The sequence below is a fragment of the Helicoverpa armigera genome, chromosome 19 (assembly GCF_030705265.1).
Source record: "Helicoverpa armigera isolate CAAS_96S chromosome 19, ASM3070526v1, whole genome shotgun sequence".
Classification (NCBI taxonomy): Eukaryota; Metazoa; Arthropoda; class Insecta; order Lepidoptera; family Noctuidae; genus Helicoverpa; species Helicoverpa armigera.
Window position 1 is genome coordinate 3,269,305 of NC_087138.1, and position 12,944 is coordinate 3,282,248.

Consider the following 12,944-nt stretch of genomic DNA (forward strand, 5'->3'; position numbering starts at 1 on the left):
GCGTTCATTCTTGTTTTGCGCAATTTCTGCGTTAGTTATCATTTTGATAGTTTTGCATCACATACAAAGCACAAATAGATCCAATTAGTGCCTATGCTATTGTTTTAGATACGTATTTTTTTTTCTATGAAATAGTAAAATAAATAACTAATGATTGGTTACTAAAACCGAATTGGTTATAACTTACTATACTTACTTACTATAAGTAACTGTTCAATACTTGGGTCTAAAATGAAAAATCATGATTTTTTCTTATATCATAACATATATTTAACTAATAAATGAATATTTAAAATAGAGTTCTTCTTATCTATAAAAGTTTTATATCTGTGAATGTGCCTAATATATTAAATGCATTTATTTAATAGTGAATGTTGAAAAGCTTTCATTTTATTTTACTTACCTTCGCCATTATTATAAAAAGTAACCTGGAAGTCACTGTTTAACCAATACTCAATCCATTTATATTTATTTATACAAGTAGGTACTATTTGTTTATTTATGCTTTTGTTGTGCTACACACAGTATATAGAAACAAGACATGTTTAAAAGTAATCTCTACCAGTATATCTGCGAAAGAAAATAGAAATAAAAAAGATGTACCTAAACAGTGTGTAAATAAAGTATAGGAAAAGAAATTAAATCCAGAGAAATAATAAATTATTTCTACATACACAGCTACTACTGTATAATATATACCTACATACATATAAAGATATAAGAATATATGAAATATTTTTTTATATATATTTTTTTATTATCTAATATTTAAAAATATAAATTATATGTTGAAAGATAAATAAATGCACAAATATGAAATAATATTTAAAGTGATAAAAAAAAAGTTATTATAATAATTATTATATTTTATCATTCCAATCCTAACAAACCTTATTACGCTTATAAAGGTGTATTATGAGTACGTAATGATTGTACAGAATTCACTAAATAATAATAATAGCGGTTCATGGTGAATATCGGGCATTGTGCCGACACCTGTTGCGCCTGCGCCTCTAACCGATGATAGCTTAGTATGGATGTGGTACCGAATTGAAAAATTGATTGTTGAAATCAAACGCAGAAATTGTTGAATGCTATGTTTACATTTATCTATGTAAAAGGTTCTTGGAAAACTTTATATCCTTGTTCTTTTGAATTCAATTCGGTATGTATTAGATACCTAATGCTATTTTGTTTAGATTTTTTTTTCGCAGTCGCAAAAAAGATGCATATTACTAAATACATAGCTTTCACAACGTTGTTTTAGTTATACAATGGTTTTCTTTACTTTGGGTAGGTGAAGTAGAAACGACATATGAAAATAAATTACCTACATGATGACTTGAAATTGGGTTCGTGTTCAAAGAGTAAACCTGCACTAAAACTTTTTCCATCATTCCAGAGTGATTGCTTTTCACATTTTAAGATGGCTTATATACTGAATTTATGGAAACCTCACTAAACGTTATAAATGTCCTTCAATACTTTACCTGTCGTATCCACACAATTCTATCATCAACAAAAGCGCTCCTCGCCTCGCGGTCCGTAGCACATCTGCCGAACACAAAAGATGCAAGGGTTGCTCTTTACTCCGTTTTGCCAAATATTACTACATTTACTACCCTGACATCAGAGTGATCGATTGAATAGAAATATGTAGGTACGATTGGATCCTTTGTCGGTAGTAATTTGGTAAGTTTTGTTGCCCATATGGCCATATGCCAAAGATGGACACATATTTCTTTAGGCAACATGTTATCGAAATGTAAAGCCGGAGAAATATTGGCGTCAGAGTCAGAGTCTAAAATCTTCCACTGCTTGACTGCTGTACCCTAAACTAGTGATGGTTTGCGCATATTCACCGCACTACTAACGAAGATATGACCGACCATATTACCTATACCTAATGATATGACTATTAGTTGTGTTAGGTTGCTTCGGGAGGAAGTACCTATCGTCTTCTCAAGCCAATTCAAGTTGAAAGATTGGTTGTAATGCCTTTTCGACCAAACGGACCCTCAATCTTACATCTATCAATCTACTAATTGAATTTCGGCGAAACCGCATCTGTCCAATCCAGAAAACTTCTGAAAATAATCCATAGAGCAAAAGACATTCGAAGTACAGAAGCAGCCCAACCCAACAGCTGTAGTGCATTATTAAAACTAAATTCATACTATAACAGCGATGTGTTAAAAACATTTTAGATGCTGATTTTGCATCGTTCATCACAAGGCACATGGCAAAGTTAATTTTTCCAAACACACGTCACCTGTTAACCATAGCATAGATCACAAAAAAACTCAGGAAATTATGATCGCGTGTCACCCCTTATTGTAATTAATAATCAAAATAATAACATACAATCACGATGATTAGTTTATTTTTATAGTTAATTTCGTAGCAAATTATATGCCAAAGCAATGTTGTTTTTATTTTAGGGCAGTGAAGGTGTATTTTGGCATGAAATAATTTGTTTTTGGTGACTTATTACTATAATTTTCTAGTTCAATGATTTTGTAATGATCCGGGATGTAGTGACACGTGCTTTTAATGTGTTTTCGAAAATTGATTCGACCCTTTGTTTGTTTTGTATGATATCCGCTGACAGTTATTGGGTACTTGGGTACCTATCATTTGGCGGCTACATAGGCGTGTTTAAAAATCATGACGCAGTCCTTTTCAAGTACTAAAGCAAAATTAAATACCTTAATGTAGTCACTTACCTATGCAGTTATGTTTGTTGACATACTGAAAAGCTTTACAATAGAAGTTCATATTATCTGAACCGTCTGGACCTTACCATAGTTTACGTAGTACCTAAACGTGGTAGAATATAAATACCTCAATGTTCGCTTTATTCGTAAGGTACAAAATAATTCAATCATTACATAAATCACACTAAATTACGTAAAACACATTTACTTACTTACAACCTATGTACAACAAAGAAAGCAACATGACTACCAAACAAAACAACGTCACGTCTCACATAAATTAATTCCTATTTTTAGTTACCACTGTACCACTGACCACCGGGTATTGTTTCAATTTCGTTCCATATTTGGCAACATTGCTCGAGCAGGAAACTTCAGGTCCTGCACCGCATCGTAATTAGGAAGATCCGCTTTTGTAGCGTGCCTACTAATGTGGTGATAGCACTGTTATACTGGCGAGCAGAAATATTTGGGCATAAAATAGCTTGATTTTTGGGTATATAGAAATAAAGAAGATTTATTTTTATTTTGGGTACAAATTTTACCTTTAACAAGGTGCAATTAACAAGCTTTTACATTAAAAAAGAGGTATTTACACTAAAATTGAAAGCGTCAAAAAGCACCGACAGAGAGCCTGCCCAAAGGCTGGCAGCATTGCCACAATGCAATGGCAATGCTTATCCTTACTGATTACAGATTATATGATTTGTAGATTGTACATATTACGTTACACCTGTTTTTGGAACGCTTAAGTAATCTTATATCATATCCATTAATAAGAGAGTATAATACAAAGAATAAGCCCTAATCGAATTATTAAAAATACATAGGTAACAATTTGTCACAAAAAAATGTTGTAATGAGAACTTCGTTTTTTAACAAATTGTTATTAATTATTCAACAATTACCTGACATTAATTGGTTCTAAGTTTGCAACCAAAAGCATCTGCTCTTCAAGGGCACCCACATATCCGTAACACATTAGCACACAATAAACGTATATTACAAGAATACTTCGCGTGCAAACAATTTGACCAAATGTCGGTTACATTCAAAACAGACAAATATCCCGCAGCCACTCTATCCGACACCTTAGGAAAAGGTGTACTCGAGCATCTGTAAGTAATCCGTTGAACTTTGAAGAGCCCGCATACTATGGGTTCTATTCCCATAAATCATTCGGATCTTTTATAGAAATACTCAGGAATCGGAAGGAAGGAACTCTCTGTAAGTACCTACTTTATTATTAATTTTAAATACAAAAATGTGTGCTTAGTATTTTTGGCCAGGTGTGTAATATATTTTGTGTTAGAAGTTTGAATGAATCAGCTATCAAAAGTAGGGCTGCCATCTCGAATTTCGCCAAACCCGGACAAACATTAAAAAAACCCGGACATTTGGCGTTAATCGCATTTTTTCCCCGAACGAGTACGATTTTTTTAACAAAATATTACCTAATTTGTGAACCATTTACAATTAACATATACTTAAATTCAATGAGGTGCTTCCTTACATGAAAAGTGTCCGGGTTTTCCCCGGACACTTCTTGAAACCCCGCCCGGATGGCCCCCGGACGGCCACCAAACGAGGACAAATCCGGGGAAACCCGGACGGATGGCAGCCCTAATCAAAAGGTTATTGCTTTTGCCGAATTAAGTAGTAAGTTTGGTATTAAGCACGTTTTTCATGTTACATCAGAAGCGATTATGTCATTGTACCTATATTATATGTTAATGTTACTTTCTATTGTCTGTTTATATTTCCATACGTACTTAGCTATGAATGGCTTTGAGCATAAAACACCTTTTAGTTTGAGTATGTTCTATGATATTTCATTGGAGTTTGACAGGACACAGTCTTTCACGTTTCTTACCGTCATCTCATTTAAGATTACCTAAGTAGCTATTTCCCGGCTTCCCGTGATGGTATTCTAAGAAAATGAATTAGTAGGTCCATGACCGACCGGTCGTCGTTCTGTGGGTATCTATGTACCTAGGTACCCGACATAACAAGCTTTATCAATACCTATCTATTTAATTCTGTCATCTAACATAACGAAAACTTATGCTCAATCAAGATACCTACTTGATTAAAATTTAACTGCATCTACAAAATAAAATCAAAAATCGCATTAAATCGCTTCTCAAAATGCGTACCGATCAATAACTTAATTATCTAGACCGGTTACAAAGGAAACTGATACATCTGTCGTCTATAGAAATAAAGGATAAAAACTATAGAGAACCTATCCGCTATCGGCAACATAATTGTTGTCCGTTCCGACGATTATAATGAGCTCAGAATACTTTGTATAATAAAGCTCATTATAACGGATCTATTTTATGGGATTCTTGAACTATTTTTTGAGATGTTAATCACGGGCTAGAAAAGATTAAACTCTTGTATGCAGTTATAAAACAATAGAAAATCTATTGTGAGTCGCGTGCATTTGTGCTGCGGCATATGAAAGTATAGCCTATAAGTAGACTTACGCAAATAAGTACATACCTACCTGAGTATACCGATACAAGTAAAACTGCCTCTGATATATATTTATTACCTCACAATCTGTGAAAATCTAAATAACTTTCTGCATTCAACATTATTTAGGTACAATTTACTTTTTCAGTCAATCAATCTATCTTTATTTATGAAAGGCGGCAAAATGTACCTAGAACTTTTTCAATTTAAACTTCCAGAACACATCATCATCATCATCATCATCATCATCAGCCTATCGCAGTCCACTGCTGGACATAGGCCTCTCCAAGTGCACGCCACTGAGATCGATTTTCGGCTGCTCGCACAACAGTTCCAGAACACAACTTAAAACAATTGAACCTCAAAAGAGGACATTAAAAAACCACCAATTGCTACATCCCGGAACTTGCAATCCCATAAAGTTCTCCTCTAAATTGCGAATACAAATACAAAGACAATGGTACAAAAACACCATCAAATTCAACATTAAACACCACGGCATGGCGTGGGGCGTGAGACAATACGCCACCACTTCCGATTCTGACTATGTTTACAGGTAAAACTTTTTGTACTGTCCAGTGGACAAGTGTTGGCGAATATAGTGCACAGATACTGAATATTTGTAAAATGGCTTGGTAAATAAGGCGATATTGAAATCAGTTTACTTTTATTGAAAACACTTTTTAAACGAATTAATTAAATAAGTAGATAATTATGTTATTCTTGAATTAGTTAGGTATACAATTTTAAATAGGTATAGATGGTTTCAATATATCAATTAATTTTAGTCTATCGTAAAGTAATTATTGTAGTACAATATATTGGTCAGTGCATGATAAATAATAGTTTAATACTATTCCCAGCATTGCCCTATAAAAAAAACACATTTTATGAAATAAATTATAAAGAAAGTAGGTATCTTCTCCTATGACGCTTTATTTTCCCACCACACACAGCCAGTTGCATCTCAAAACGGCAATTCCCACCAAAAAATACTCTCACAACAGGTGCACCAACGAACGCTTGACCGCGCGACTGTACCGGAAGGCAGAGCGGTGCAAGCATTCATTGTGTCCGTTTCCGCCATCCTACGCCCCCATGAGATGAATGAACTAGAGGTAGGAAAAAAATGCGAAACTACCCTCCAACGTTACCGATAAATGCAATTTGAAAAACGAACCTTTCGCCAATTGAAGGTAACCTATTTCTAATGAATAGATCGATCTTTTGGGTTGTATTTCAAAATGTTACTATAAGTACCAGAGTATAATAAGTTCTGGTTGTAAAGTAATTTAAAAGAAGTGGTAAATAGAGGTAATAACACTTAAGTTTTATTGTTTAGAATATCTTTTGAAGATTTATTTATGAATGAAAGGACAGACAGGTGTTTTGTGACGGTCTTTGTTTTTGAAACTGGTTTCTTTTGGACCGAAACAGTTAGCTACATCATCGAGTTTAGGAAGAACTTTTGATTTATTATTTTGAAGATCAGACGGTGGAATTGTTTTATCGAGGATTTTTGTGTAAATAACCTAAATTATCTAAACTATCTTCCGCAAGCGAAACTACTTCTCGCATGCGGGTAAAAAGTGCCTTGTCCTTCTCGATAAATGGGCTATATACTTATTTGATATAATATATTGGCTATAGAATGGGAATAATTGTCAAAATCGTACCAATAGGAACCTGAGTAGTTCCGAGATTAGCGCAAACTGGCGCAAACAAACTCTTTCGCTAATAATTATTAGTATCGACAAAAATCAAATAACTATTATTTTTCTTACTCACCCTCGCGTTCATTTTTGCTTAAAAGAACATAGTTTATGGGCCAGACCAGCTACTGCACAATTAGATGGATGGCTGTTTTTATACCGATATCCGAAACATGCGCGATTCGTTTGAGACAGGAAGAGAATCTAAGCCGTGGGAAAAAATAAAAAAAAACTGCTGTAAACTCACATTTTGAAAGCCTAGCTAATATGGCCGATTTAAATGATCTTTTATCTATGCATGTAGAATGGAAATCAAAAGGTAAAGTTGCTTAGAAATCCATTTTAGAAAATATTCATTTTGTTATTCCTAATAATCGTATCTTCTTAGGAATAAAATTCTGTCTTCCGTCCTCATTAAAATAAACTGCATATTGTAAGATTAATGTAAATGGAAATCAATGAGTAAGTCCAATGCTCTCGGGACAGCTACTTACTTATTTCAGTTCCTTAATCATCTTTCTGATTTATGTTAGGTTTAGAAGCCAATCAGAATAAATGTCAAAAACTACTCATTCACATCCAGGGAATCGTTTCTTTTGCTAAAACCAGGTATAGATAGTTCAACTCAGATTTGCGCGCGGCCCTATGTGTGCGTCGGCTTGTAAATATACAACTTTCATTCGTGTGACAGTGACGTCGTCCGAGCATGACGTGTTCTCATCGCTTTTTGTTATGGGTACAGTCGTTTACGAAAATGTCTAGTTCTTCACGGAGAAAATGTTTTAAGGAGTCAGGTAGCGTTTCAAAAAAATGAAACAACATTCAAAGCTTTTTATTATTACATTTTACAGTTTATCATTATTTTCTCATACGGCTTTTCAAATTGACATTGACAGTATCTAAGAAATAAATGAAGTGAAATATCTAAGATGAATTAGATACTCCTTACATATTTTCTAGCTCGGGGTACGCGGACAATAAATAAATGTGTGGACTAAGAATGTAAAAAGAATTTAGTAAAATAATGGAAACAAAATGTGTGGGGAATTTAAAAAAATTATATTGCTTCGCATAATGTCGACCAAAATAAGACGGAAATAATGAAACTCATAAATGAACGTTTAAGTCAAATTGATGAAGGGATGTTGGGTAATACTTGTCGACATGTACAAAAGAAAAAAGAAGAATACTATAGACATTTTGACATGGAGTCAGAATTTATAATTAACATTGGTGAAAGTAGCGAATCCGAAAATTCATCATTTGATTTTTCAAGTAGCGATACAGAATCATTATAAATAAATAAACTAAATTACGTAATAACTGTACTTTAAACAACCGTATACAACCCCTAAATAACTGTATTTGTACCCGACTGTACCTCTTGTCACGCACACTAAGTCACTGTATATGTACAAGGGTTACCCACACATAGGGCCGCGCGCACGACTGAGTTGAACTTACTATAAATGTTAACAAGACATACGCTAGTCTATGAATAAAATTTCAATAGTAAAAGAGAAAATCATCAACAGAGTTGGATCACAGATTTTGTTCTCCAAGGTCTGGTATAGCATTTTATCAGTTATTGCTAAAGAGTTTGTTGCACCTTCTCTTCCCAGCAAGAACACATAGGGAGGCTGTCTCATGTTATATTTGACGTTCAGAAACTGCTGTTTTGCAGTCTAGTTTGCATAATTGCATTTTTTAATAACAGAATCACAAAAAAAAAACTAATCACATATTATATTAATAATGAAATCCATAACACACCATTTCCAATAAGACCAACCCAGTCCACCCCTAACACATGCCACACACGTGTCACAACTCTAAAATTAATAAACAATAACATTCAACCAAATAATTGATATCGGAAATCGTTACAAAGCAAAAATATCACCCACCCAGCTAATTAATAAACTGCAAACCAATAGTTATGGGTGAAAACCGTGAAATTAGGACCTTATGGGTCCTGCAACTTGTCATATATGACATTTAACTAATAAATAATGGTTGAGAGTAATAACAATGTATCCGGTTGTTGTTTTTATTGTTTTCTGAACTTGTGGCACGCGATGATTTTTTGTAAATTGATTGTTTTTCCTGCCGTTACTGGCTGTTGATATAATTGAAATTGGATATAAAATTTGCTTTCACTTTAAGACAGGTTCCATTTATTTGGTTTGAGTTGAGCGCAGTATGCCTTCTACAGTAGAATTATATATATTTTCTCGATTTTTGGTTCATAATGCGAAAAAAGAGCATCTTCCATAGGTAGGAACGTACCTATCTGACGTCATTTCAAAAGTGACATAGTTCCAGTCATATTCAAAACCTTTACAATTTTTTTCCATTGCTTCTTTAGTTATCCCCTTCCTCCAATCCTAGCCTGATGACATTTAAGGAATCAAGAATTAACTGCGTAATCTGTGGTCTGATCAAACCAGCCATCAAACTTCATATTGTGGACTTGATTGAGTACTTAACCATGATTAACGATACTTAAGCAGTGGTTAATTCCGAGACACAGAGATAGCCAATTGCAGTAATTTGATTGGTCGAATCGAATTTTAAGATGGAAGTTAAACTAATTAGGTACATCTACTGAACAGACTCTGGAAATTGGATCGTAAACTCTGTCAATTAGACTCGACAACTTAACTTGGAGTACAACTTGATTAGACAATAAGTGTAAGTAGACAACAAGAATCAAGCGAAGGTGAATCCTACTTTTGGCCGACTTCGAAAAAGGAGGAAGTCGAATGAAGGAATGATGATATTTAGGTATCAAGAAAAATTACAGAAAGTCTTTATACAACTTTTTAGACTACAAAATACATGATCAATATGTTAAAAATCAAAAAAGATAAAAAACTAAGTTTCTACATAAATATAACAATATATCGGTAGGTAAACATTGTAGGTACCTACCTAAATTTTTTATCCAGATCAACATAATATGGCAATTTGTACTCAAATTACTCGAAGGTCGTTACGTGACATCATCGTTTTAATCAAGTATGACTGAATTTTTGTCCTTTAATAGTCATTGTTGACATATAAGATATTTTCGGAGTCTCCTTTATCTTTTTTGACCAGCTCATGGAAGATTTCACAAAGAATTTTATAAAATTGTCTTTTCTCCATATAGATTTATCACCCTAAACTAGCCTTTTCCTAACTATACCAGTGGTTTACATGAAGCCACAACCTATCTCCATATACATAGATACTTATGTATAGAACAAAAGTGATGCCCAAAGTTAAAGCTTTTCTAGGATTATTTGTAGAATCAGCTGATTTGAGTCATATGACACCCGGGTTAACTGTGGAATACTAAAATCAAAATGTAATAGAATGATGACGAATAACAACGGCCAAAAAGGTAAGTAATGTACCACAGAATACTATCTCAGTAATAAACATTGACACACGCTAGAATAATAATACTCCACCAGACAATTGGTCGACTCATAAAAATAAAACAATTGCCGACAATAATAGTAGATCTTTGGTTACATCACTATTGGTCGTGATAATTAGAGGTCATGTTATCGATACTTTGATATTTATACTACTGACTAAATTGGAGGAAGATGAAGACTTATAAACAGAAGATATAGAATTTGGATCTATATTTCAAAATACAAATGAAACGGAATAGGACAGAATCAACAAAAAAGGGGCTTTTGCTAAAATTACTCAAAAAATCACAAGTTGTAACTGCATACTAGAGATCAAGTTAACCACTTATCGTGTGTTACAGTTCAGCTGAACATTATTAGATTTAGTCATGGATTAACTAAGAAGATCTAGAGTACCATAATCAGGCTTAATTAGACTTACAGCCGTGATAAATCAGCTCCCTCCAATAAGAACTACTTCAGGATAAACGTGTTAAATTAGCGTGTTTCCTGCAGCTGTCTTTAAATGAACTATCGTGGTTTATCTGTCAGACCACCATACTTTATCTCTAGGAAATACAGCTGGTTAATCATAGCAACCTGATTGACTACAAAAAAATATATAGAGACTGGATTTTAATTTTAACGATGGTCCCAAAATAGACCCTTGGGATACTCCAAATATTGATATTCTTTTCCCATTTCATCTTCTATCGAGCCTTTTCCCAACTTTGTTGGGGTCCGCTTCCAGTCTAACCGAATGCAGCTGAGTAGGTACCAGTGTTTTACAAGGAGCGATTGCCTATCTGACCTCCTCAACCCAGTTACCCGGATAACGCAATACATTAGTAAGCCTAGTGTCAGACTTACTGGCAATTTTTCCCTGTATAAAGTTAACAAATATTACCATTTAAGTACATAAATCTCATCGTATGTTCGTGAACCGCGGTAACCTGTTTCACAGCGTAATACTAGAAGCCGATCAAAGTGTTTTATGAGTAAAAAACGATGAGAGATTAACCTTAATGGGGATATAATTAGTAAATGATTTTAGAGGACTTTACTCCCAATTTATTTTGCTACATTTATTACAATGAGATCAGTCAGTTCTTGAAGGTCAAAGATTTGGGTAAAGTAATTTAAGATGAAAAGAAAAAATGATTGATGGTCAAGACATAGAGATCTTGTGAAAAAAAGAAAAAAAAAGAAATTGTGTTTACTTGGGCTATGACAGCATTAATAATATGTAAGAGGTCATCCATGTAATGTTATTGACCACTCATATTAATTGCACAATGACAAACATGACAAATGCTTAGAATATATTAAGATTTCTAAACTAAACAACTTAATACAAAAGTCCGTTAAAAGGATTGATATTGACCCAAGCTTTGTTTGTGTTTGAGTCATAATAAAGTTCGTTAGTTTGAAGTTTGGCGGGAGACTTGTAGTTGGCGGGAATTATAGCCTTTGTTCTTATTGGTTTGATAAAAAAGATTGGCTTCCGTATTCGATTCTAAGAATTAGATGCTATACTTGCGTAGACAGTATGATTGCCTATGTTTTGATTTATTAGTTTCATAATGATGTCTCGTTTCTTTTTAGCCTTTTTTATCTTTTGATTATAGTGCTCCTTCTATGGTGCTTCAGGTTTTATCACGGGTTTTATCCTTAGCTATATTACATTTTGATAGTAAGAACTTAATTTTTTAATATTTTTTCAAATAACTAGGGATCAGCGATTTCTAAAATAAATTCCATTAGAAAATTTTGATGCAGCGTGCTGTAAAGTTATTGATTTGCAGAACTGTCGTTGTTCTATTATTATGACTTACCTATATGTATATTATACCTTATACTTATACTTCTTGTGTTCAACTTTCAAAATGATCAAATATGAACAGGATCTGATTGTAAGCTATAATTGTGTTATTCAACAATGGCCCATATACGTAATAGGTCTTCAAGTTGTCTGCAAATTACGGATACATTTTCAGAGACCCATGACGGAAAATCACTACTTGTGTTACAAGATTTTATGTTCAACAATATATTCTGCAAACACAATGGGTGATAAATGAAATTACTAGCTTCGGCTACTTCTGAAGCTTAGTGCAAAATTCGGAATGAATGGTAATTCACGGGTTATTGTAGGGATTTAAAAAATATTATATGTATGTAACAAGCGGCTCCACCTGCCTACTTATTTTATCGTGTAAATTTTTTTTATTAATTTTTTTTCATATCCACTTTGATTTATGAGAATGTAGATGATGCATGAAAGTTTACATTATACCATTAAAGCCCAAAAATTATACTGATAACTGCAGGCCGAAATTGGCATCAAGCAACCAGAGATTTGGTAGGGTACAGAACACAACCCATTCTAATCGTGAAATATATGTTTTTATAAAGGCATAAGTCATCCACGACTTTAAATCCTGGTAGGTATATACCTAGTTGTAAATACATACTTGATTATAAAGTAAAACAAAAAACAAAATGCAAGTATGTAATAATTTGCTTTTTAAACCCTTTTGCTCCAAAACTTGCTGTACAAAACGGTTGGTTTCAACTTTTTCATTTTTCGAGAACTTTGTAGAAGTTCACAAACAAACTTATTGACG